Raw genomic sequence first — 26,152 nt, 5'->3', positions numbered from 1 at the left:
TAGCACCTAGAAGGCCTTATTTTCTCATTTTTTCAGTAAGTTAAGAATCCACATGATGGAGTGGAGGTGCATGGGAAAACTCCAACCTCTTCCAGGAGCTAGTTAGAAAGAACTCGCAACCTCCGGGTGTTGGCTTCAGACGGACACTACCTAGGGAAGCAGGGATACTAACAGGCAGGGTAGGAATGTGTCTTAGCTATCTTTTGTCCTCCCAACACTAGACTAGGTGTCTTCATGATTAAATGATGAATAAAAGTAGAAGAAATTACCAAATGAATGACTGGGTGCAGTGTCTGAGTGTGTTATGGTCCTTTCTGCCATGATGGACATTTGTGGGATGGAAGCACATATCTGCAACAAGATACTATTCCTAACAGAACTATGCTCTCCAAGGGCATATGAGAAACTTCCTGAAGCCCTAGAGGTCCCTGACTTCCCTCACAGATCAAGAGGGGTGGGCAGAGAACTGTGACACTCACCACCCCTTCTGCCTGCCAGACTGACTCAAGCCTCCACATAGGCATTCAAATCGGGGCACACTATTGCCCTGTCCTTTTCTCCAATAACTCCCAAATCACACTTCGGGCTGTTTGTTTTTTACATCAGTCCTCTGAGATCAGGCAACTGGGGATTCTGAATCAGAGTAATTTAATGCAGCTTTGCATTCTGCCCAAATCCTACTCTGTTCTATTTAACCTTTCTACTAATTTCCAGTTCTTTGCCGCATCTGTTATTACATCGTTGTGGGGCTCTTTTGCAATCATTCGCTCCCAGCTGTACTCTGGAAAAATGCAGCAGGAGAGACCAAGACAATTATGGGTTTAGAAAGTCTATTCTTTGGCATCAGTCATTGCCCTCCTGGCAGCCAGCTTATGAGGGAAGGATAGAGCAGCACAGAGCAGCTGTTCACCTCTTTACAGGTGGCAGTCCCAGGCAGATGTTTAGAGAGAAAGACCCAGGAAATAAAATAGTGTGTTTCATTGTCAACACTATTTCTGCTCCTATAAAAACAAGTTGGACCCAAGTCCTATGATGCTCTAGGTCTTAAAGCTTCAGTGACTTTCCTCATTTACATTATATTTCAAAATGACCAAGCTGTGGAAGCTCTTTACGCTTAGTATAAAGCTACAGAATGAGGTGTTGCTTACCTGTAGGCCTGAGAAGATGGGTTATTATTAGGGTGGGCTTTTTGTGGGGTTGGTTTTTGCTTTGGGTGCTTTGAAACAGACCTTTTGCACGTTTTACAGACTCAGCTCCCCGTTACTGGTGTGGTAGTGATTTGGGGCTGTGCTAGCACGGTGGCTGAAATGAAAGCGGCTGCCCTGTTTTGTTTCTTCTTTTGTACTGACTACAGGCATGCTGACCACTGCTTATTAGCTCTTTGATCTTTTTTTTCTTTTTTTTTTTGAACATATGGTCAGGCTCTCGCCAGTGCCCAGCCTGGCAAGCTGACATGGGCAAGCCAGGCCCATGTGATACACTGCTTTGCTCTGGGAAAAGAGTGCTGTGCAGAGCAAAGACCGATGCGTAGAAAACACGTCCACCAGCAGGAGAGAACGTGCTTTCCCGAGTGTCTGCTAACATAGGACGGCTGCCTCTCCGTAAATTTAAAGAGCCATTTACTTAGAGTCATTTTCTATAAAAGACTTGAAAGCTCAAAATATTGCCAAATATAGTAGAATTTGAAAGCTGTGTTCATTTAAGGGAATCTATTTCACAAGTTAAAATGTGTTTTATTGAACCTGCTTTTGTTTCTTTTCTTCTTACTTACCCTCTTGCTTTCTCTAAAACAATATCCATGTGGCACTTTATTCCATAAGAAATTAAGTCCACTACATACACCCCTTACATTTCAGCAGCCCAGCTTCTCTTAATTGCATTTAAAGGTGCAAAATGTATAACTTAAAAAAAAATCACCAAGCAAGAATATTGTTTGTTGCGTTCTCAATATGACTTTATTCAAAACTCTGTCATGTTAATTAAACAAATCTCAGTCATTTGTCATATAAGCTTAGAAGTACCAATGTCCAAGGCAACTATGAAAACAGTTTAACCTTGGTTCAGCAATAGAGGGTGATGCAGGAGTGGATGAAAGGTAGGGTAGTCATCAGGACTCTGACATACAGCAGGATGCCAGAGGGACTGAATTTCAGTCCGATTCTGGTACCTTCTGACCTTAAGTAGTTCACTTCCACTTTTCTGAAGCTCATTTTCTTCATGTATGAAATAGAAATAATAATAAAAGTATGTCACAGGATTTTTAATGGGAATTCAATAAGAATAAATATGTGAATAGGCATAGTTAATTACGCAATGAAATGCAAATAACACATTGAATATAATAGAGGGAAAATCAAAAGGGAAGGAATATTTTTCAAATTCTTATCCCTTACTTGGTTTGGAGTATTCCTTGTCAATTACCCCTGTTTGGCTCTACCAAAGATTTTCTCAAAAGCTAGGAATATAACTTCTTCCACTTACAAACCTGAAAGTAGAGAACTTTGACCCTGTAACTTGTTTATACAACACTAGAGGCCCATTGCACGAATTCGTGCACAGGTGGGTCGGGGCGGGCCAGCCAGAGGTCAAACTCCTGGTCAAGGAGGCAATTTGCATATTAGCCTTTTATTATATAGGACAAGCCATAGTTTTACTTTTGCTTGTCCTCATGGTACGAACAATTTGGCAAGCTATTATGCCCAGACTGTAAAAGCAGTTAACATGCATTGCCTCCCCTTCATGGTCTTTCTCCTCCTTCATTGCAACCATCACTGCCACCACCAGCCTGCACCACTGCTGCACTAAAATTCTCTCTAATTCTAGCATCTTCACCACTCCAACTTCCTGCAAGAGCCCTCTGCCTGGGCCCTGACTTCCATCTCCTCTTGTCTAGAAGCATCCTGAAGAGAAAAAAGAACCTCCTACCCACCACTCTTTCCTTGTCAGACTGTCTTTGTTCCCAGTCACCAGATCACTGCTCCCCAACCCAGGCAATATTTTTATATTCAATCCAGCAGTTTATGTTTGCATCTTCAACCTTCTCAAAGACTGAGGCACAGTTAGAGTTTTTGTCTTGAAACTTTATTCCACCTCTGATAGAGATGTCTGTATTCATAAGTCTATTACCCAAACATCTGAAGTTATAACTGTAAGAATATTGGTAGGTAAACTTTTGGGGGGCTCAGATGGAAGGAGTAAAATGGGGTGATGTGGAGATTTGAAAGAATGCTTATTTTTTAATTTTCATTTGGGGCCCATATTTCACATTTAAACATTTTTGAAATATGCAAACACATAAGCTGTAGTTTAGTGACTATTCTGCTTATGTATGGAAAAAGATAATTCTGTTTATCTATTTAAGGTGACGTGAAGATTCATGTGTTAGCATTTTTAGTGTACATTGGAATAGTCTAATTAAAAGTGATGAATCTCAAAGGGAAGGAGAGTCAGGAAGAGCTTAACCAAAGAACTTATATGGACATAGACAATAATGCTGTCAAGGCCAAAAGAGGAGGCAGGATTGGGAAGGAATTGACCAATGGGGGGAAAAGGGACATCTGTAATACTTTCAACAATAAAGATAAATTAAAAAAAAAAAATGGCAACGGCTTCTACAAGTTGGCAAATGCTGGCTAGATGAGTCTGTTGCTCCATTCTATCCAATGTTCAGATCTCTACTGAATGGACCTGAACATGTAAGGAAGATGTTTTTACCCTGGTAGGTGAGATTCTATCCCATCCTGTTAAAATCCCAATTTGGCCTCTAGAAAAATGCCCTAAGACTGGTTTCCTGTGAGATTACCAAAATAAAAACAAATGAAGGAAGTTAGCTAAGTGAAATAAGTCAGATGAAGAAGTCAAGAGTCATATGATTTCGCTCACATGTGGGATAGAAAACAGAAAGCAAAAAATAAACAAATAATACAAACATACAAACAAAGACTCCTAGACACAGACAATAGTATCATGGTTACTGGAGAGAATAAGAGATGGGGGAGGGAGAAGAGGGTAAAGGGGATCAAATATGTGGTGACAGAAAGAGGCTTGACTTCCGGTGGTGAACACATGATGCAATAGACAGATTGTGTATTATAAAATTACATACTTGAAATCTATGTAATCTTATTAACCAATGTCAGGCCCAATACATTTAATTTTTAAAAGAATGTTTGGCAAAGTACTCAAGGAGATTACTATCATAGTCTTTTCAGTTCATGAAACCATGTATGTATTGTGTTGCTGCATTTTATAGCAAGAATGAAAGCCAATTGCAGTTGACTCTTTCTCCTGCCAAGACAGCTTCACATGTGCAGGTTCCCACCAACATTAAGTCCAGTTACCTCTTGTTCTCATTGAACAACTTTTCATTAAAAGAATAAGGAGAGGTAAACTAGGAGCACCTTGAGCCTTCCACAGAAAGCCTGGTGAGGTCCTCCCCAAACCTTCTGTCTCTGTTGAGCCTCATACGATAGTGTTCTGAAATAGTTTTTCTCAAATATGTGATACCTGAAAAAAAATTAAATTAAATTAAATTAATTAGAAATGGAACTGCTTTATGACCCAGCAATTCTACTACTTCTGGGATTTATCCAAAGAAACCTAAAACATTAACTTGAAACAATATATACACTTCTATATTCATTACAGCATTATTTAAAATAGGAAAGAGAAAAAAAAAACTATCCTTTAGCATTTGTCACCACTCCAATTAATCTGAAGATTTGGAAACAGCCATGTACCCATCAATAGATGAGTGAATAAAACAAATATGGTATCCTTTGTGACATTAGGGGTGGACATAGAGAACATTATGCTAAGTGAAATAAGCCAGTCAGAGAAAGATAAGTACCATATGATTTCACTCATATGTAGAATTTAATGAACAAATTGAACTAGCAATAAGAATAGAAACAAACTCATAGATAGAGAGCAGGCAGGCAGCTATGGTGGAGGGCTGGGTGTGTACGGGGTGGTGGAGTGATTGAGCAAAAAAGAAAATAAAGGAGAAAGAACTCATGGACATGGACAATAGCATGGTGGTTGGAGGGTGGGGGTGGCAGCAGGAAAGGTATAATGGGAGTAAATGGTGATGGGGAAAAAATTAAGAAAACAATTCTAACACTGGGCAACATCACCATTTTATTGATAATTAATAAACATCTTATTTTATGGGGGCTAAGTTCTATATTTTATGTTATCAGCAGAGACTGACAAACTGTTGCAGAAAGACAAACCACGATAACAGAAATACCAGTGAGGTTACCAGGAGGAAACATCCCTATCTATTTGAAGCTAATCTAGTCATAACATTTTACCTTTGGTGCTAGAAACCCCTCAAAAATTCCACATGATTTGAATCTCCTGCTAAAATTAAAATTTAGCAAGTTACTAAGTTTGAACTAGGCTGGACCATAGTACTCAAAAAGAAAATTTCAGGTGATTGTGTGTTAAAACATTCAGGTGATTGTGTACATTAATAGGCAGGAAAACTCTATACTAATAAAAGGGTAATATGAAAATTGGTCAGGACACCCTCACAGTAATGACAGCAGGCTGCATGGGGCGACCAGGCTGCAGGGGAGGGAGGGGGGCAGTGAGGGACAACCAGGCTGGCGGAGGGGGGAAGTTAGGTCTCTTTAGAAGACTTCAGATGCTCCTATTCCCTGCCCCAGGACCTCAGCAAGCAGAAATTCTGACAAAGAACTGTGGAGAGCCAGAAATGTGGGTCTATGTCTATGTCAGAAAGGGAAAACTACATGTGGGAAAAACCTAAGTTCAAAATTCTGAGGTCTTATTAAATGTTCTTACTTTTAAAGGTTATTTTCAAGCCTACAGTTTATGGATATGAAAATATATAGAGAAAATACATTTTAAAACAGGAATGGAATTTTTTAAGTGCATACATATTATATGTATACTAGAGGCCCGGTACACAAAATTTGTGCACAGAGGGGGAGTTCTCTCAGCCCACCCTGCACACACTCCAACTGAGGACCCCTCGGAGAATGTCCAACCACCGGTTTAGGCCTGCCCTGTGGAATTGGGCCTAAACCAGCAGTTGGACATCCCTCTCACAATCTGGGATTGCTGGCTCCAAACCATTCACCTGCCTGCTTGCCTGATTGCCCCTAACCCCTCTGCCTGCCTGCCTAATTGCCCCTAACTTCCCTCCCCTGCCAGCCTGAAGGAACCCCCAAATGCTCTCCCCTACCTGCCTGATCTCACCCCTAGCTGCCTCTGCCTGCCTGATCACCCCTAACTGCCCTCCCTTGCTGGCCTGATCACCCCTAACTGCCTCTGCCTGCCTGATCGCCCCCAACTGCCTTCCTCTGCTGGCCAATTTGGTTCTGATTGGTCAGTTTCTATGCCAGTCAGCATCAAAAGCTCTGCCTCCTAGGCAACCATTGGTTCCTCACACTTCACCCAGATTTAGTTCTGATTGGTCGGTTCCTATGCCAGTCAGCATCTCTGGGCCTATCAATGGGGCCTGATCAGAAAGGCAGGGCTGATCAGCAGCCATGGTGGAGGCCTGGAGGGACATGGAGGCAGGCCTGACTGCTGACCAGACTTGGAAAGAAAGAGAGAGACAAGTGCTGATCAAAACCTGCCACAGAGGCAATGGATCAGTTCCTCCTTCTCTCTTCTGGCCTCTCTCTGGCCCTGATTCACAGCCTCCTCAGCAGTCAGTGCCTGGGCACCCTCCTGCAGAAGAAGTAGTCAGCACTGGCTTGCCATGGCAACCCAGCAGGACTGACTTTTGGTTGGTCGAGCCTCGGTTGTTACGGGTTGTTACAACCCAGGATTTTTATATATTAAGATACTTACAAATATACATTATATTCCTTTTGTTGTTCCTCAATTAATTACTTTACACTCTTCTAAAGTTCTGTGATGTCCTAGTAGTGGACCATTACTCTCGGGGTTTGAAGATTTGTAAATAAATCTTTAAAAATAATGAAATACATCAGAGAATAAGTGGCAGGATATTTGAAAAAATAAATAAAATTCAAGGAATGGGTTGATATTCCCCCTATGGGAAATCATCAGAAACTCATTCTAACACTATAAAGTAAAACTAAAAAAAATGTAATTAATTTGATGATTATATTTTTTAGCAATCAAAGATGGATTCTTGAATTTTATATAATGCATATTAAAATGTATTTATTTTTAATATTAAATTCTAAACAAACCTAAAAAAATGCATGTTAGAACAATTTGACTGATAATTTAGATGCTGTCAGAATTTCAAGAATGGCTGGAAACCCCTGCATATCCAGAAAATGGGGAGAGAGAATGATGGTTACACAAGACAAAAAGGAAAATAAGGGAATCTGAATGGCATAAGCAGAAACTGAAGCTCTAGGGACAGCATCATCTCAGCCTTTTGGAAAAGGACATAAATTAAAGGGCAGGAATTTGTTTTACTTGTATACTATATAAGCAAGGACATCCACATGGCAAATATGTACCTTCATTTCTGCATAAATCCCCATATCTTCAATAGTATCCTTACTATTTGATTTCAACTGTCTGAGTTTGATAATGAATTCACCAAAAGAAATTTCCAGTGACAGGAAAAGATAGATTTATAATTTCCCTTGAGATCCCAAATATAAATTCATTTTTTTAACTTCCAAAGGTGCAGGTGCTTTCCACTTTTATAAATACATTTTTGTATGACTTGTCTACCACTGGATGTTATAAATAAATTTTAGTTATTGCATTTTTAAAGACTGTGCATTAAAATCCCATTTCAATGATTAAGCCTTAGAACAAAGGAACTCTGTTCCAGTTACGACTGGGTTCTTTACTAGCACATCAAGGTTTTCCTGGAGTGTTCAAGTTCCATTTCTAACCTATTCAGTGTGTTCTTTCTCTTTAGGATATTTTTTATTTCATGACTTCTCCCTTCTCTGCAAGAATCCTCTCATTTATGTAATATTGGCTCACTTTTTCAGCAAAATTTTTTATCTTCACTTGGCAAAGCACAAAACAAAACAAAAAACCTACTGCCATTGCCACCTGTTGAACATTTCAATTTTCACAATTTCCTCTCAATAAAAATGCTGACCAGAATTACAATAATTCTGAAAGTGTCCTCACTGGCTCCTTATTTAATGCTGGAATAACTTACTGCTGATGTATTATTCCTTTTGATATTTATACATTCTAAGACTGCACTTTCCTACTGCCAAATCAAATGCAGATGGTTTCAATATAGAGCCAGTCTAACCCAGGTCTCTTTCCTAATCAGTATTCTTTCTGGAGTGTTCATTTCAAACTGTTGATCCCTGGCGTTTCTTGCCAGGTCTTTATGGCTTATCAGTTCTCTACACAAACCACTTTTTCCTCTCACAGGGTGAAGCACTGAGATTATTACAAAAGGGCCCTCCTTATATCATCAAAACCACTATCCTTTTGCACTTGTCATCACTCCCATCACTATGTTTCAAATACCCATCCCTAATATATCACGCAAACATTATTGGGTTGGGTGTAACAATACTGCTTGAGCACTTACTTAACTTCCTCTCTCCACCCACCAGTTTTCAACATTTGCCGTATTTTTCCCATCTGCAGATAAAATGTTAATTCCCCCCCCCCCAACCATCTTCTAACCTAACTTAGAATGAAACACAAACCTGGTCCTCAACCTTCTTAGCTACAAAAACTTCAAAAAAAATATGCGTACAGTGATGTAGTGAGAAAATCTGTTAAAGGGAAAGATAATCTCATTGCAGATGTTGAAAATTTCCATGAACTGATTGAATGGTAGCCCTCTAAAAAATATTCTACTTCCCATAAAATACGAATTTGATTTTCTTTGTGAAAACGACCTTGCTGATGTAAACAAGTTAAAGATTTCAAGATGAAATCATCAAGATGATTCTGGTGGGTCCTAAAGTCAATGGCAAGTGTTTTTATAAGATGCCTGGCTGGTGTGGCTCAGTGGTTGAGTGTTGATTCTTGACCCATGCACCAAGAGGTCCCTGCTTCTATTCCCATTCAAGGCACATGCCCAGGTGTGGACCCGACCCCAAGTAGGAGGCATGCAGAAGGTAGCCAATAGATGTTTCTCATCAATATTTCTATCTCTCTCTTCCTCTCCTTTTCTCTCAATCTAAAAATCAATATACAAAAAAAATTTTTTTAAAGAGAGAGAGATAGTAGAGGAAAAGGTCATGTGAACAAAGAGGCAGAAATTAGAACTAGGCAACCAACCATAAGCCAAGGAACACCTGGAGTTTCTAAAAAATGGAAAAGGCAAGAAAAATTTATCTCTTAGAACCTTCAAAAGGAGGACAGGCTTGCCAACACCTTAAGACTCTCCAGACTGTGAGAGAATAGATTATTTTAAGTCACCTGTTTTGTGGTAAGCAGCCTTGGGGAACTAATAAACCTGTTATAATTACACAGAGCTTTTTTAGGAAGGAAACATTCAAGTCAGGAGACTTGAATGTAAATATTTACTAGGGTCACAAAATTTGAGTCACTTATGGTTCATTCATCCAGTAAGTATTTTTTACCAGGCCTTGTGCTAGTTAGTGGGAATATATAAATAAACAAACTTTTTTTTTTAAAAATTGTGTTGTTCCTGCCCAAACAGAGCTGATAGAGCCAGTGTTTTCAGTCCAAACTGAAACCAAAGGCAACTTCAATTTCTAAAGGAAAAATAAATCTTGGAAAATCTTTTTTACTGGTTACAAATCTTTAATTATGTATAAACTAGAGGCCCGATGCAAGAAGATTGGTGCAAGAATAAGCCTTCCTTCCACTGGCTGCTGGCACTACCTTCACTCTTGCTGGAGCCACCTTTCTACTCCAACCCAGAGCCACCTTTCCACCTTCCCATGCTGCCCAGAGGCCCAAAGCAGCTGGGGTGGTGTGGAATGCCTGCGTCCTCACAATGGCGATGACACAAGCATCCCACCCAGGGGCGATGCATATGTAAATTAACCCATATCTTTGATGAGTTAATTTGCATATTCACTCCTGATTGGCTGCTGGGCATCATGAAGGTATGGTCAATTAGCATGTTACTCTTTTATTAGGTAGACTAGAGGCTCAGTGCACAGATTCATGAATTGATGGAGTCCCTCGGCCTAGCCTGTGGAGATTGGGCCCAAACCAGCTCTACGACATCCCCCAAAGGGGGCTGGATTGCGAGAGGGTGCAGGCCAGGCTGAGGCACCCCACTGGTGCATGAATCTGTGCACCGGGCCTCTAGTATGCATATAAGATCTTTGGCTAATCTCGTCATGCCCACCCCTAACCTCTTTCCCTCTGAGAATCATCAGTTTGTTCCATGTTTCCATACCTGTGCATTGAGTATCTGCCCCTGTGGCAGTTAGAGTGCATCATAGCTACTGGTTGAATGGTGGAATGGTCGAACAGTCAGCTGGTCATTTAGGCTTCTCTATGTAGATATTTCACATGTAGATAAGTCTTCTGAGCACACAGTTTCAAAAATGAAGTAATAAAGTATTTGGCCAAATATATTTTGGACTTCATTGAGTTTAAGTCTTTAGAAAAATGGAAATTCACAAATGAACTCTTAAGTGAAAATGAGTATGCCATTATATATAAGAGCTATTTTTTTCTCCTTTCATTTACATAACACTGGCTCATTTTATTCCTGAAGAGTTCAACATACTTCATGTGTGTTAAGCAAAACTTTTCTTCCACACCATAGGCTGGACAAATTTGGGAAATCTATGAGGTAGAATGAAGCATGGAGATGACCTGCTAATCATACCCACATGTACTAATAATAACAAACAGTATTTATTGTGATGATGATACTTTGCTAAGTGTCTTACACATAGAATCTCACTTGATCTACTGATAAACAACCTTAAGAGTTTGGTACAAAGTCCACTTTCTTTGAAACCTGATATTTACCTGCATTCCTGAAAAAGCCTCATGCCCTTCCCAGATAAATGGCCATGGATTTCGAAGTTTTTGTAACCACTGCCTCTTATTGCCCTTCTCTCTATGCAGTCTCCTAGTCTTCTCTTGCAGTTAAATGGCCATCAAAAGCTTATAAATATGCCCCCAAAGTGACTATGAATCTCAAAAAAGTCTCCATTTTTATTCAGTGGAGCTGAACTTAAAAGCATCCTAGGCTTGAGGGGGACTTTTTTCTAACAACCTGGGAATGAGCCCCACCCCTGGCTTGACCTCCAACGTTGTGTTGAGACATATATGCCAACATGCTATCATTAAGATTTTCTACATCCTCCTCTCACCCCCTCACTTCGCCTCTGTGGATTATGGCTTCAAGACCTGGATTCTATGTTCAACTCCACTATTTATTCATTCAAAATGTATTTATTAACTATAATAAGTAAACAAATAAATACATATTGTTCAGTAATATGTAAGTGCTCTGATTAAAAGCAGAGTTGGGGATAAAGAGTGATGGGAATGATACTATTTTACTAGTAGATAGTGTGGTCAGATCTGAGGAGTGAAGGAAGGAGGGGAAAACCCATGGATATATCTAAAGAGAGAGCCTCCACGCTGATGACACAGTGAGTGAAAAGTTTTGAGGAAAAAAAGTGTGTTTTACCCAGGAAGAAAATGAAGCAAGATGAGTGAGCATACAACTATGAGTATTGCTTTGCTAGTTCCATAAGCTTTAGTTCCTCCTCATGCATTTATAGGTTAAATTTAATTTCCTGTGTTTTGACCCATAGTGGGCTTGGTCTGTGAAATTCTGATTTAATTTTCTAAATTCAAGATTCACTTGAGAAAGATCCAAGTTTTTGCTGAGACAAATGTATCAACTATCCATCAACATAATCCCTACTGTCATAGTTTTACAACCTTTTCCTGACATCTCTACCTATAAAGCCATTTTATTGAGTGGGAGAGACAGAAAACTTCATTGTATCTCAATAGCTACTATCTCTAGTAACTTTTTCTCTTGGTATGCATAGGGAACCCCGAGTTCTAGTTCTTAACCACTTACATATTAGCATAGATTCATTTATCAGATTAGTTATGAGTCAACCTGGATACCTACTGAGGCACAGAATGGCCTGGGAGTAGAACTTGGAGTAAGGAGGATGAGCAACAATACAACAGTGCTCCGCGGGGAAAGCAGAAGAGGAAAGCCAGATAGTTGTCTTCATATGAGCGGGACTCATAATGGGATTTCCACCTAATCTAATTCTGGCAGCTCAGAAAGCAGCATGAGGACAGCATGAGAACCCAAGTATATACAACAGCAGGCTGCAAATGATGGAACCTCTGCAGTAGACATCAAAATAAAAATAAAGAGGGAGAACATAAATTTCCCTTCCAATTACATTTTTCAAAACTAATTATATATATATATATATATATATATATATATATATATATATATATACTACATTCTAATTTAAATGCCATTTCCAATTTAACTTACACCAGTGAACCTTTCTTATTCACCATCTAGCTGCCACTTCTAGGTCCCTTCTTTCTCAATCTCTTCCTCTAGGGGACCCCTGTCTGCCTAAATCATGGCTACCGTTGCCCACTGTCATCGAACCTTTAAGCAAAAGAGAAGGCGTATTTAATTCCTTCCAGTATATTTAGACCATACTTTTTTATTTGAGGAAAAGAAAAGGAAGCCTCTAAGAGATAAAGTTAGCAGGAGATGACTTTCTTGGTTTGAAATGGAGGACAACCAGAATAGGGGGATAAGTTCTTAAGAGTGAATAGTTCAAGTAGATAACTAACTTGAACAAATAATCCAAAAAGGATAACAATGCTCTGGCCCATGTGGCTCAGTTGGTTGAACATCATCCAATGTACCAAAAGGTTGCTGGTTTAATTCCCTGCCAGGGCACATGCTGGTTTTGGGCTCGATCCCCAATATAAGGTGTGTCAGAGGAAACTCATCAATGTTTCTGACATTGGTCTCTCTCTCTCTCTCTCTCTCTCTCTCTCTCTCTCTCTCTCTCTCTCTCTCTCTCTCCCTCTCTCTTTCTCTCCATTCCTCTCCTTTCCTCTCTCTCTAAAATCAATAAAAATATATTTTAAAAAAATTAACAACAACAGTAAATGAACAGTTACAAAAACATGATGTAATTTTTTTAGGCACAGCATAGAAATCCATGTAAATATTCAAGGTAGATCAAGTAAGTATATTCTCTGCCACAGAGCTCATAACCAACTCCTTAAGTTGCATTAATTAAGAATTTGGTTTAAACATGATGTACACTTTTAGAACCAATCATTTGAGTGAGTAAGTGGCTATCTTCCTTGTATTGCTACAAAAAAGATTATCTCAAAAAACTGGTGGCAGGCTTTTCAAGCCAAATTCTAAACATCTAACCTTCTATACACCTGAAATATGTGGTTAGAAATAGAACAATAGAAAACATTAAATAATTCTACAGCCCTCTGTCCTTTTGATATTGATTTGCTCCAGAGTTCAATCCTTTGCCAACTCTTTTTTCACTATGCATACATGTCTCTGGGCAATTTTATCCATTTCCATAGTTAAAACTACCATCTAAATATTGATTAGTTGCAGTCTTATTTCCAGCCCAGACTCATATGTCTAATGCTTAATATCTATAAATATTCTACAGGAAAAAGAAGCAAAAGAAAAGAATAAACTAACATTTGTGGAGCATATACAAAGCTCCAACACCTCAGACTTAGCTCACTATCTTTCATCACCCCCAAAACTCTACCTCCTCTTACGTATGCTTCATGCTTTGCATGGCCTCACCTTCCCCCCAAACACTGAAACAAAAGCTGAAGAGGCAACCTACACTCCTCACTCTCATAACACACATTCAATTAGTTAGAAGACAGTTTAGATTCTGCCTCAAAACTTTTTTTTGAATATGGTCCTTTTTCAATATCTTCACTTCCATCGTTCAGGCCCTTATCATTTTTTTCCAATGGATTTATATAGCAACTTCAGATCTACACCCTTCCTCTCTTCTTAGCTTCAGCAAGCAAAGTTATCAAAAATTCTAATACAATCATGTTCTTCCCTTGTTTAATATCTTCTAATGACTATCAGTTATCCTCACGGTAAGTCTGAACTCATTTCCTGACCTTCCCTCTTATACATCTTACACAGCACCAACACAGACCTGTATACATTTTCTCAAGTATGTACGGTAACACTCAGACCACACTGTTTCTGTGTGTGCCTTTTGGATGCCTCCAGAAAACTTTCCCTATCTTCTCTTTTTCTTCACCTTTCCAAGTCATCCCTTCTCTGTGCCTCCACAGTTCTATAGACATACTTCCTAGTGTTTACCAACAGAGAAAGAGTAAGGGAGAGGGAGCGAGAGAAAAACATTGATGTGAGCAAGAAACACCCATTGGCTGCCTCCTACACACCTTCTACCAGGGCTTGAGCCCGTGACTTGGGCATGTGCCCTGACCAGGAATTGAATCAGCAACCTTTCTGTGCATGAAAGGATCCCAGCCAACTTAGGCATATCAACCAGGACTAGAGTCACATTTATCATTGCTGTACTGGTTTCCTTGAGCTCTCTTTCTCCCCTTTTAGTTTGTGAACTCCTTGAAATGAGAACAATGTCTTTCACTTCTATATTCCACAGCATCTAGAACAGTGCTTGGAATATGATAGGCTTTTATAAGAATTTGAACAAACAGCCGAGACTGGTTTGGCTCAGTGGCGAGAGAGCATCAGCCTTTGGACTGAAAGGTCCCAGGTTCGATTCCGGTCAAGGGCATGTACCTTGGTTGCGGGCACATCCCCAGTGGGGGGTGTGCAGGAGTCAGCTGATCGATGATTCTCTCTCATTGATGTTTCTACCTCTCTATCCCTCTTCCTTCCCCTCTGTAAAAAAAATCAATAAAATGTATTTTTTTTAAAGAATTTGAACAAACAAGTAAATGTGCCCAAAGTTTCTTTACCAGCCTATACCAAGCCTTTGACATAGGGAGCTCTGACATGTTTGAAAGGTCATAAGGTGGGTGGAGCGAAGAGTCATTGCTACTTGAGATTGCACGTTTCTAATTGAAGTTCTTCCAGTCACCCATATCTGGATAAGGAATGTTTGCCTCGTCTCTCATACAAACATCTCTTTAATTAAAAGACAAATCTAGTAAACCCCAATAGATATGAGTTTTACATAGGCGAAAGGGGTGCTTTTGTGACTAAAATAGCAAAAGGAGACTAAAAAAATTAATGAAAACTTTCATTAATTTTAGTGATTCTATAGAAGTCAGTGGCAAAACTCTAAGAAAGGGAAAATGGGTGTTTTATTCTCTAGACTACACTGCCTCCCTGTGGGAGGTTTTCTTGGGAAGGATATGCTGAAAGAAAAGCAAGTCCAATTTTAGACAGTTGTAAAGAGGTTATAGCTAGGTTCATTTATACCAGAAGTCCACTCCCAATTTCTAGGTCAGGAATGGTGCCAGCAGGGGATGTGTTTTCTAAAATGCTGATGTCCACTTTTATGGATGTTTGTTCACTTAAAAACAAGTGGTTCTGGGAATGATTTTTGCAAATGTCAACAAGACCGAGAAATGAAATAACCATAGTCTAATTGTTTTGTTTTTTACTACTATGAATAAGTATACTTAGAAGTCTTAATTATTTAATTTACTTATGAGAAATGTATGATCCTTAGATCAATGTCCCTAAAAGTCAAAATCACAGAAGGAAGTTCTTCATTTGCTCTGTACCAAACAACATTTTTAACTTAGCTTTTTAAACATTTAATTACAATGATCAAAAAGTGAACATGGTCACTGAAATTAATGATTGCTGCCTGCCTATATGTTCTAAAAAACATCAGATGCACTTCTGCAAGTTACAATGGTACAATCATTTTGAGAAACACCTCAAAGATCAATTTTCAATTACTTGGTAGAAGAAATAATTCATCAAGTGCTGCTTTCTGAAAGAAAGAAAAAAAATCTTATGTTTGAGGCACAAAATACATTTTTCATGATTTCAGGCCTTATTTATTTAAATATGCCCCCAAGTTTCTAACAGTTCACAGACATCATTCAAGGACAGAAAATGGTCTTAGTCGTCTGTTTCCACAAAAGGCTTTGAGCAATTTTCAGAAATGAAGTAATTGCTCATGATCTACCTTAATGCAAATATGTGAAGGCTTTGCTTTTGAATTTCCGGAATCTCAGAAGCATTCACATTCATGACTTGTCTATTTCCTGACCAGTTCCCTTTGAAGGGGTTCTGGGATCCATGCTATTATTTGAAATGTCTGGCTGTCTGTAAATAGAGGTGATTTCCTTGATGTCTGTGAGGCTGTTTTCTTTCTATGACCTTTACCTGTAGTACCTCTCACTGAGGCCACATATTCCTGTACATATCTGTGAGCCCTGGTCCATACATACGGTCCTTGTTAGGTGAGTTTACTGCTTCATCTTAATGGAAAAGGACGCATAGCCATAATATCAACTCTTAGCGGAATTTACGTTTTTATTTTCTCCAAGGGTCAAGTTGTTTTATTTACTGCATGCACACAAATAGAAGTTTAATATTTTCTTTTTAATGATAGGCAATGAAAGCACACATGCCATCCATATGACAAGCATGTGATTTCTACATGTCTGCATTAGCACTCTTAGAGCAAATAACTCAGGAATTAATAAAGACAGTGGTGTACATAATGTTTTCTCATGAGCAATCAGAAGCATGAATTTGAGACAGAGCAAGAGAAAGGATTAGCCTGAGGGGAAGCTAAAGGGGGGGGCGGGGGAGAGAGAGCTAAGGAAATCTGCCTGGCACCCTCTCAAAGAAGAGAGGCAGACTTAAGCCAGAGGAAAACAATGGGTTGCTGACATGAGGGAAAATATGGAACAGGAAGTAAAGCAAAAATATTTTCCATTTTCTCTCCCTTATCTTATCAAACTAGGCTTAATAGGTATAGTGGAGAGATTGTTCTTCTGAGTCAGTCAACCTGGACTTAATCTGGAATTTGTCACTAAATAACTGTTTGGCCTTGGCCAAGCCAATTTCCTGGGATTGAGTTGCCTTATACTTGAAATAATAATTAGGTAATTCCAAGGATGGTTTGGGTTCTACAAATGAAAAACACATTCAAGCCCTGGCTGATGTGGCTCAGTTTGTTGGGGTATCGCCCTCTCCATAATTGGTGTACGAGTTCCCAGTCAAGGCACATACCTAGGTTTCAGGTTCGATCCCCTGTTGGAGTTGTGTATGGAAGGGAACAAATCCATGTTCTCTCTCATGTTGATGTTTCTATCGTCTATCTATCTATCTCAAGCCAATAAGTGACTTTAAAAAAAAAAAAAAGCATATTCAAGGACAGTTAGAGAAGATTGTTCAAAGATAATTCAAGGGGATTGGGTTCAATCACAGTTATAAGTCACTTCTCACTTTTTAATATTGAACACAATCTTCACTTTGAAAGTCTATACACCCCTGAGATAATATTTCATTTATTTTCATTAGAAATGGATGGAGGGGTTGGGAATAAAATAGACATAGAAGCAAAAGAAGTAACCCAGGACACAAATAATTTGTGGGGGCTGAGGGAAGGGGGTGGATAGATAATCCGCTGGATAACAGAGAGAAGAGGAGGGAGACCCTGGAAGAGGAAATGCGTGGAGACCTATAGGAATGTATTATCATGGTATATGCAGGTAACAATAAGCTGTTTGGGACTGATAAATCTGATATGTAAGGAACTAGAATGTGTTCTGTACTAAGGAACATTGACTTTATCCTGTCTCTAATGAGACTTACAGTAGGGTTTAAACAGGTTAGCAGAGGGGGTGAGAGCATGGTCTCTCAAGCCAGGCTGCCCAGGCCAAATCCTGGCTCTCTCACTTGGCATTTTGTTCATTTAGAAAGAAATATTTTACCATTCTGTGTCTCAGTTTTTTCATCTATAGAGTGTGGATAATAATAGCATCCATCTTATAGGGTTGTTATTAATCTCTGTGTGAACTGATGTCTAAACTATCTGTGTGAGTTGATGTTTAGGCCAGTGCCTGGCACAAAGAAATTACTTAACAAGTATTGGTTGTGAGCATTAACAATCAGATTTTTGATTTAGCCATGTAATGCAATGGGTATTTCTTAAGGTCTTAAGCATAAAAATGTGGGGCCTGAGATAAAAGTATGAGGCAGATGTTGGACTAAGTATTTTCTATAAAGGTTATTACATTATTTTCTCCTCCTGCCCAGATGATAAAGCAAAGTCAAAATTACCTGTTGAGACTCAGATAGGAAATATGTTTGGGGTTAATAATAGATATATGATTGGAAATTATTTATCCTGGTCAACATGACCTAGCTGAAGAAATGTTTTTTATATCTTCCATCACTAAAGTTATTTTCCTAAGTCAGATTAATCATGAGATGAAAATAACTATTTCCTAATAAGACAATGAAAATGAAGGCACTCTCTTCTATTATACAGCTTCCAAATAGACAATCCAGTAAGAAGTGAGTCTTGGAATGCTAGAATGAAGCTAAAGCTGAGGATCCATCTTTAGATCTTTGAGAACTAAGCCCTGATAAGACAATAGGACTCATGTGAAGGACATACTGCCAACCAGCTGACTGATGGTCCCATTCTCAAACCCACTCCTCTTGCTTTCCCTGGTCAGTAAACATGGGAACCCACACAATGAACCCATGAACTGGAAGGAGTCTTTAAACTCTTCCCTGCTGTAAGCAATTCAATGGGGGAAGAATGCATAAACCCAAAAGCACTTAGCCTGGCATCACAAGTGAAAACATGGGAGTGCTAGAGGAAGAGGATGACTAATATAGATTCAATGTTTTCTCATTTATGTTTTTCTGAATCCAACAAATAGATCTCTTTTCCATCTTTAAATAAATACCTGGAGTAATGAGTGCTAAACTTGGTCATTCCATGCATGTGGGCTAGGAAAAATTGAAATCTGATACCTCTCAATTACTCAAGTTACCCAGGAATAATTCCAATACAGGATGGAGGCTCTAATGTAGGCAGGGAAGCCAGTTAACAAATTATCACAACAGTTCAGGCAATAAGGAATAAGGAGTTGAACATGGAAATGGAAAGGCAGATTTAAGAAGAGGTATCTCTCAATTACTCAAATTATCCAAAACTTTTATACTCAGCCAATGTGCAAAGGCAACAATTATATTCTCAAGGACACAGGAACTCAGAAAATACACTATTCAAAGACCATTTTACAAAGTGTCACTTAGAGATTTCTTTAGCACATGTAAATGAATCAAAATAAGAGGTAATCTCCATTTAGGACACATGTGTCAAACACAAGGCCCGCGGGCCAAATCCTTCCCGCCAGGCCTTGCAATGTGGCCCGCACCGCGCTGTCATCACTGCACTCCACTGCGTTTCCATCACAATGACAGTTTATGACTGTTCAGTAAACCATTCGGCCCGCGATTTAGGCTGGATTTTAGATTTTGGCCCCTTCTCTGATTGAGTTCGACACCCCTAATTTAGGAGGATTTCTATGTTCTTCTGACTCAGTATAGTCGGATGATGTGCCAACAATGGACTCTGCTGCCTGGGGAGGAAAGCTTGACTCTGCTTCTTCCTATTTCTACCTGCTTCTTCCTCTCCATCCCCAGATCAGGAAGTTTACCTTGTGCCGCCCTATGGTCCCACAGTCCAGATGATAGGTCATCAAACAAAACTGATCCTGGTCTGTTACTGCCTTGCAGCTAACAAAGAAAACATTTAAATAATTAGACATTGAGCTGAGAGAATAAATAAAATCTATTTATCCTCCAACAAAGAACTGCATAGGGCAACGTAATGACTATTTCCATTGCAAAGGAACTTGAATGGTGATTTTCTGTAACATTAAAACCCACATTGTCCACACAAAAGTGTAGGGATTTTTCCCAATGGAAAAGATTAACAGAACTCCTGCTGCAGGTGTTAACTTCCCAATCACCTTTTGGTGCCATCGCCTAACAGTGAGGAAATACAAACATGCTAATTGTGGCTATCTATCTCGGGCATAAATTTTATTTCTGTATTGTTCAATTTTTCTACCATGACTCTGGTATATAGAAATTTTTTCAAATAGCATAAAGAATTTTGTACAAAATTATTTAATCACATATTTCTGAATACATATATTAAATAGACTGTTATAATAATGTTTATGTTTGGGTTATAAGACACATTTATGTTATAAGACACATTTATAATGCACATTTTCTTCCTTTTCTTTCTGAACTTTCCAAATCATCCATAAGATATTATAAAGCATTATGTAATTGCATTATATGATATATAATTGTACTCTATAATAATTGCACTTTATGTGAGGAAAACAATAATTTAAACAATAAAAATAAATAAATAAATACATACATACATACAATTTAAAAAAAAAAAAAAAAAAAAAAAAAGGAAATGGCAAGGCAAGAGCTATTTCAGTAGAATGGTGGTGTTACCAGTGTTGAAGTTCTTGGGTTCCCCAAGATAGAAATCGAGAGGAAACCTCAGAGAAATTTCCAGACAGATTTTCTAAACAGATTAAGATTATGCTGGAGCCCAAGGGAGGCAGCACAGAGGAAAAGAAGGTTCTCTGAACAAGCTTAAGGGCTGGCTCTGCCTGGCTGCTTTAACAAACAGAAAAAGGCAGCTTGTGGAATTTTCCATTCCAGGGTGGGGTGCCTTCCTTTCCCAGTTGTGTTGCCTGTAACTGTATTCATGCTTGTGCCATGAGGACAAACCTTGATCAAGTGTGCATGCAGGTCGGTGGTTTAAGCAGTTAGAAGGGAGACACAATGAGCTGCCTCTGCATTTTTGAGTAGGGAATGGAGGAGTGGTGACATTTTTGCGTTCGGCGTTCCTTCTGGCTATCTTATGACCTTGGGGTCCCAGATCCAGATCTTTATTCTTTCTCAGTGGAGGCAGAAATCAAATGGAATAGTTTGGAGAGTGAAATGAAAGAGGAGAGGCAAGGACTTTAAAAAGTATCAGAGAGGCTGAGTGCTCAAAGTAGCTCTCATGGGGCAAAAAGGAACAATTCTCAACCAAAACATCTAAAGCAATATACTTTTGATTTTCTCTGCAACTGCCTTTCTCTGCACTTATCCCTTAAAAATCATCCCAAATCTCTTTTAGAATTCCATGTGGTTCTAATGAATCTTGCTCCATCTTTCTACAGGCTTGGCTAAACTTGGCAAGGCATTCTATTCGCCTCACACAGTGTTTGGTTCATGGGTGGATAGGGGGCCTACACTGGAACAAACACAGGGATAATTAAAAGTCTCGCTAGGCATTCTGGGACACTTGCCACCACTCTGAGAGCCACAATATGCCACGTGAACTGTACCCCTCCGAAGTGGTCCTAACAGATATTCTCTCCTACTATGGAAAAAAAAAAAGTGCTGTGAGGATATGATGTCTACTATCTTGTGGCCACGAAGAAAGAGAGAATGAGGACAAAGGCATTACATGAACAAAGCTGAGTGACATGAGGACAAATCGAGAAAATCACAGAAAAACAAAACAAGAGTCCAGACCAAACTTCCCATTCACACTGTCCAACCTCTGGACTTTTTCAATAACTTGAGCTAATAAATATCTCTGTGTATTAACCTAGTTAAAGCTGAATTTTCTATTATGTGCAACAAAAAATCATTCTGATGGAGCCAATGCCCTGCTTCCTCATTTGTCCTCATTGCAAACATTCTATAAAAAGACTTGGGTTTCTTTTTTTCTTCTTTTTTTTCTTTTTTTTCTTTTTTTTCTTTTTTTAAGCAAGCAGGCAAAAAAAAAAAAAAAAAAAAAAAAAAAAAAAAAAAAAAAAAAAAAACAACCACCTACTTCATCCAAAAAAAAGGAAGGTGAGATCTAATACACTATTTGAAGAATTTAACCATTCCTGGGCCAAAAAGAAACACACAGCAGGGCTTTGAAGCCCATCTTGTTGCAGAGTTAGGCCCATAGGCACTGCAATTCTGCTTTTTTCTCCAGTATAAGCTCATGCTTGTGTTTTACTTAATGTATTTCTTAGGCCGATGTTAATTATATTTCCATTTTCTCCTTTATATGTATTATTTCTGTGTACTATTTTACCCGGTCTAAAGAAATTGGAAAATTCCCTAGATTAATCTTGAAACGAGGCTTCCGGTTTAAGTTTCTTTCCATGATACCATCATACACAGATGAGTGTCCTTTCCCCTAGACAGAATTTACTGCATGCATCTCAATTTGAAGAAGTAAAAAGAAAGGAAAATACATGCTAAACCAAAAAGAATTTAGGAAAAAAAGGCAACCCTCAAACCCTCACTGCCACTTTCTGGAGGACATTAGCTTAATCCACTCTACTCAACTTTTGCCTTTAATCATCCCTTGTCTAATGTGAGGTTCTCTCCTCATGTGAAAGTTGTTAAGACACACAAGGTAAAATCAGCCCAGATTTTCTAGGTCCTGATGCTTCCCAATAGTCCAATTTGCAGCCATACAAGGTCATGTTCAACATGAAGTGCAGTATGGTTTTCCCCCTCCACCCCCCCGAGAGACAAAAGTACTTCAAAGAAATGCTACTCAGAAAATGGGAAAACTTCAGCTTGATTTCTAGCTACATAACCCTTTTTACATATCACACACACACACACACACACACACACACACACACACGCACCAACTAAATACTGAGCTTCTAAGAAGTTTTAATCTGGACCCAGGAAAATAACACCTTAAAGACATACTAGAATAAAAGAAAAAGCTGAGAAGAAAATGTGTAATACATGTATTAACCTCAAGAGGAAATTTTATTGCTAAAGCTATTTGTCATTATGAACAGAAGAGAGTATATTCTATTAGGTCTAGTAATAATTAATGTCGTTTTCTAGTACTTTTTTTTAAATCGAATTTATTTAAACAATACAACAAAATTTAATCAACAATATAGTTGCCGTTGTTTTCTACTACTTGTGCCCAACGCTCAGGAAGCATTTGAATCCCTCTGTTGTAAAATTCTTGTGATTTTGATGCAAAAAATTCGGTCAATGCATTTTTGAGGCATTCTTCATTATTAAATTTTTTTTCCAAGAAGAAAGTTTTTCAAAGAACGAAACAAACGGTGATCGGAAGGGGCAATATCAGGAGAATATGCAGGTTGAGGGAGAACTTCCCATTCCAACTGGCGCAGTTTTTCAGCAGTGATTCTTGCAGTATGCGGTCGTGCGTTATCGTGGTGAAGAATTACGCCCTTCCGATTAATCAGCGCGGGTTCTTTTTCTCTTAAAGCTTGGCCTAACCTTTCCAATTGGACACTATACACTGCACTTGTAATGGTTTGGTTAGATGGTAAAAGTTCATAATGAAGAATTCCTTTAAAATTCCACCAAACACACAACATCACATTTTTCGCATGCAAGTCAGGTTTTGGCGTGGGCTGCGGAGCCTCATTTTTGTCCAACCATTGAGGCTGCCTTTTCAAATTAACATACAGCACCCATTCTTCATCTCAGGTAACAATTTGCTCTAAAAACGGCAAACGGTTTTGACGAGAGAGGAGCGAACTGCAAATTGTGACTCTTTGATTACGGTTGCTGTCGGTCAACTCATGAGGAACCCATTTTCCAAACTTTTGGACTTTGCCAAGTGCACGCAATTGATTGGAAATTGTTTTTTGTGAACAATTTAAAGTTGTTGCAAGCTCTTGTTGGGTAATTTGAGGATTTTGCACCAAAAGAGCTTGAAGAGCTTCTTGATCAAAATTGGACACATGGCCTCGACCACTCTTGTCATCTAACGAAAAATTTCCCTCGCGAAATTTCTCAAACCAACGCTGGCATTTTCTGGCGCTAACTGCATCTTGACCAAGAGCACTACAGATGTTTTTTGCAGCCTCACTTGCTTTTCTTCCTAATTGGAACTCGTAAAGCATGCAGTGCCTAATATGCTCTTCATCCGCCATCTTCTTAGCCCTAGTTTTGCAACAAAAACCAAACCAAACACAAACTTTTTCAAGCAAAACTTGTTAATTGCACTTCACACGTTCTGTAGATACCACATGTTTGAAGGTTATGTCAATACAAGTCAACGCCAAGGAAGATTTTAAACGAATGTTTAAAAACGACATTAATTATTACTAGACCCGATATGGCCTTCAGAAATGCAGTTTTACCAGCTAGACTGATAAGTAGTCTACTAGCTCTAAAGGTAGGTTTCTGAAACATGGCCTAGAAATATAAAAGCTCACAGTGAAGAATTTTATTGATAAAATTGCTATTGTTGAAAAAAACATGAAAATGATTAACTTACCCATCCTTACTTCAACATTGGTTTCAAGATTACAAATAACCCTTGGAATATTAGAACTTTTTTAAATCATACTACACACACTGTTTTAATCACACAATAAATTTAGCTATTTGACTACTGATTTCCATTTTACAAAAGTTGCTCTCCTATAAAAACCTTAAGTACTGTATAAATCAGGTCAATTTAGAGTGTGATGCTAGATCTCTGAATCAATTACTCTGAATTCTACAGAATAAATTGATTCAATATTGGCAATAAAATATAGAAAAATATACTTGATTTGTTTGATTTACAAATATAACACTGGATAAAGACCAAATTATTTAGTGTTTTAAAATGTTATCTAGTCCATATCTGTGTAACTCAGGGACTTAATAACTTTTATAATAATAAGAGCCAAGAAGAAAATATGAACAAATACTTTTTAAAAAAAATAGTTATAGAGCAAATTGAGTTATCCAAAGAAGTCAAGTCCTCATTATATATAAAAATTTTAAATTAGATTCAGGTTAATTATACTTTTTTCCCTAAACATTAATTACATGTGACCTATGTGCTTAAGAAATTATGATATATGTCTCAAACATGAAATTCTACTGGTTTATACCAAAGATATGTTCTATCCCTTGACACCCAAAAAACCACATTTGAAAACCTTTTTTAACAGCTAGCAGCCCCTAACATATTAAATAATTTGCTGTTCACAGTGAAAAACCATTTATATGGCACCTATATGGTGTGGGCAATCAATACATATACACATTCTATTAGAAATCTTAAGAAGTCAGAATTTTTTGTATTACATTTTTTAATGTATGATTTGTGCTTCTTAATTAATGATCTGAAAAATCAATAGCTGCTTATTTCAATTGATTCTCTACAGAAAAAAAAACCTGGGTGCATCTTAGAAAGATAAAAGGTTAAGATTGGTACTTTATGAGAAAACTACCCACCAACAAATAATGCTGGTATTTGTTGACTTAGTTTGCCTTAGTACCCCAGAATAGCCTAGAAATTTCCAGTTGCATAGAAAGAGAATTAATATCAAAGCATCATACCTTGTCCCCGTGGTTTGGAGGAGATAGTTTATAGGTAAACTAAACTATAACCTGGTTCAGAGGTCCACACTCCACCACTGAGCCACACCGGCCGGGCATAAGTTTTGGTTTTTAATTGTGTTGCTATTGGCTCTCTTCCAACATATTTACAAACGGCATCTGAGTTGGTGCCTGGTTGAACAGGGGGCTGTGATGGTGGGATGCAGTTTCTACCTCCAGCAAGGTGTCAAGTGAAGCCTGTTCTGATAATCTCGGGAACGTACCTAGAGGAGGAAAGGACTGAAGTAACAGCCTGAGCTTTCCCAGAGTTAAGTGGAGCTGGTTGCAACTGGCTTCTTCCTAACCCGGCTTATCAGCTGGGGCTGGGAGCCCGGGAGACCCTGGGCCTCTCTTTTAATCTGCCCTGTGGCAATCAGATCACTCCAAGGCAAACCAGGGATAAAGGCTGCAAGCAACTAAACGTAGGAGAAAGTACACGGGAGTCTCAGCTCCAGGCCATGAGTGAGAGAGGTGGGGCCTTAGGGACCTTCAGGGTTGGTGAATTAGGTAGAATCGAAGGTTGAATATTTACCCTGGATTGGATCCTTCTCATGAATTCCAATCTTAACCCTCCCAACTAGGGGGTGGCCAGTACATTTTGAAGAGGAGGAAGACTGACCCTCAGAAAAGTTAAGAGACTCTCCTCCAAGGTCACACAGTTATTAAGTGCTCATGGAGCTTTGTGTACATTCAGAGATTTAGAAGGAACATTAAACATAAACATAAACTTCCAAATTCCATAAGTATCTAAGACCAATTTTCAAAAAAAAAAAAAATTGATACATAGCAGTATGTTTCACCTGACTCCTTTCA

The sequence above is a fragment of the Pipistrellus kuhlii genome, unplaced genomic scaffold (genome assembly GCF_014108245.1).
Source record: "Pipistrellus kuhlii isolate mPipKuh1 unplaced genomic scaffold, mPipKuh1.p scaffold_m20_p_1, whole genome shotgun sequence".
Taxonomy (NCBI): domain Eukaryota; kingdom Metazoa; phylum Chordata; class Mammalia; order Chiroptera; family Vespertilionidae; genus Pipistrellus; species Pipistrellus kuhlii.
This window is presented reverse-complemented; position numbering follows the sequence as displayed.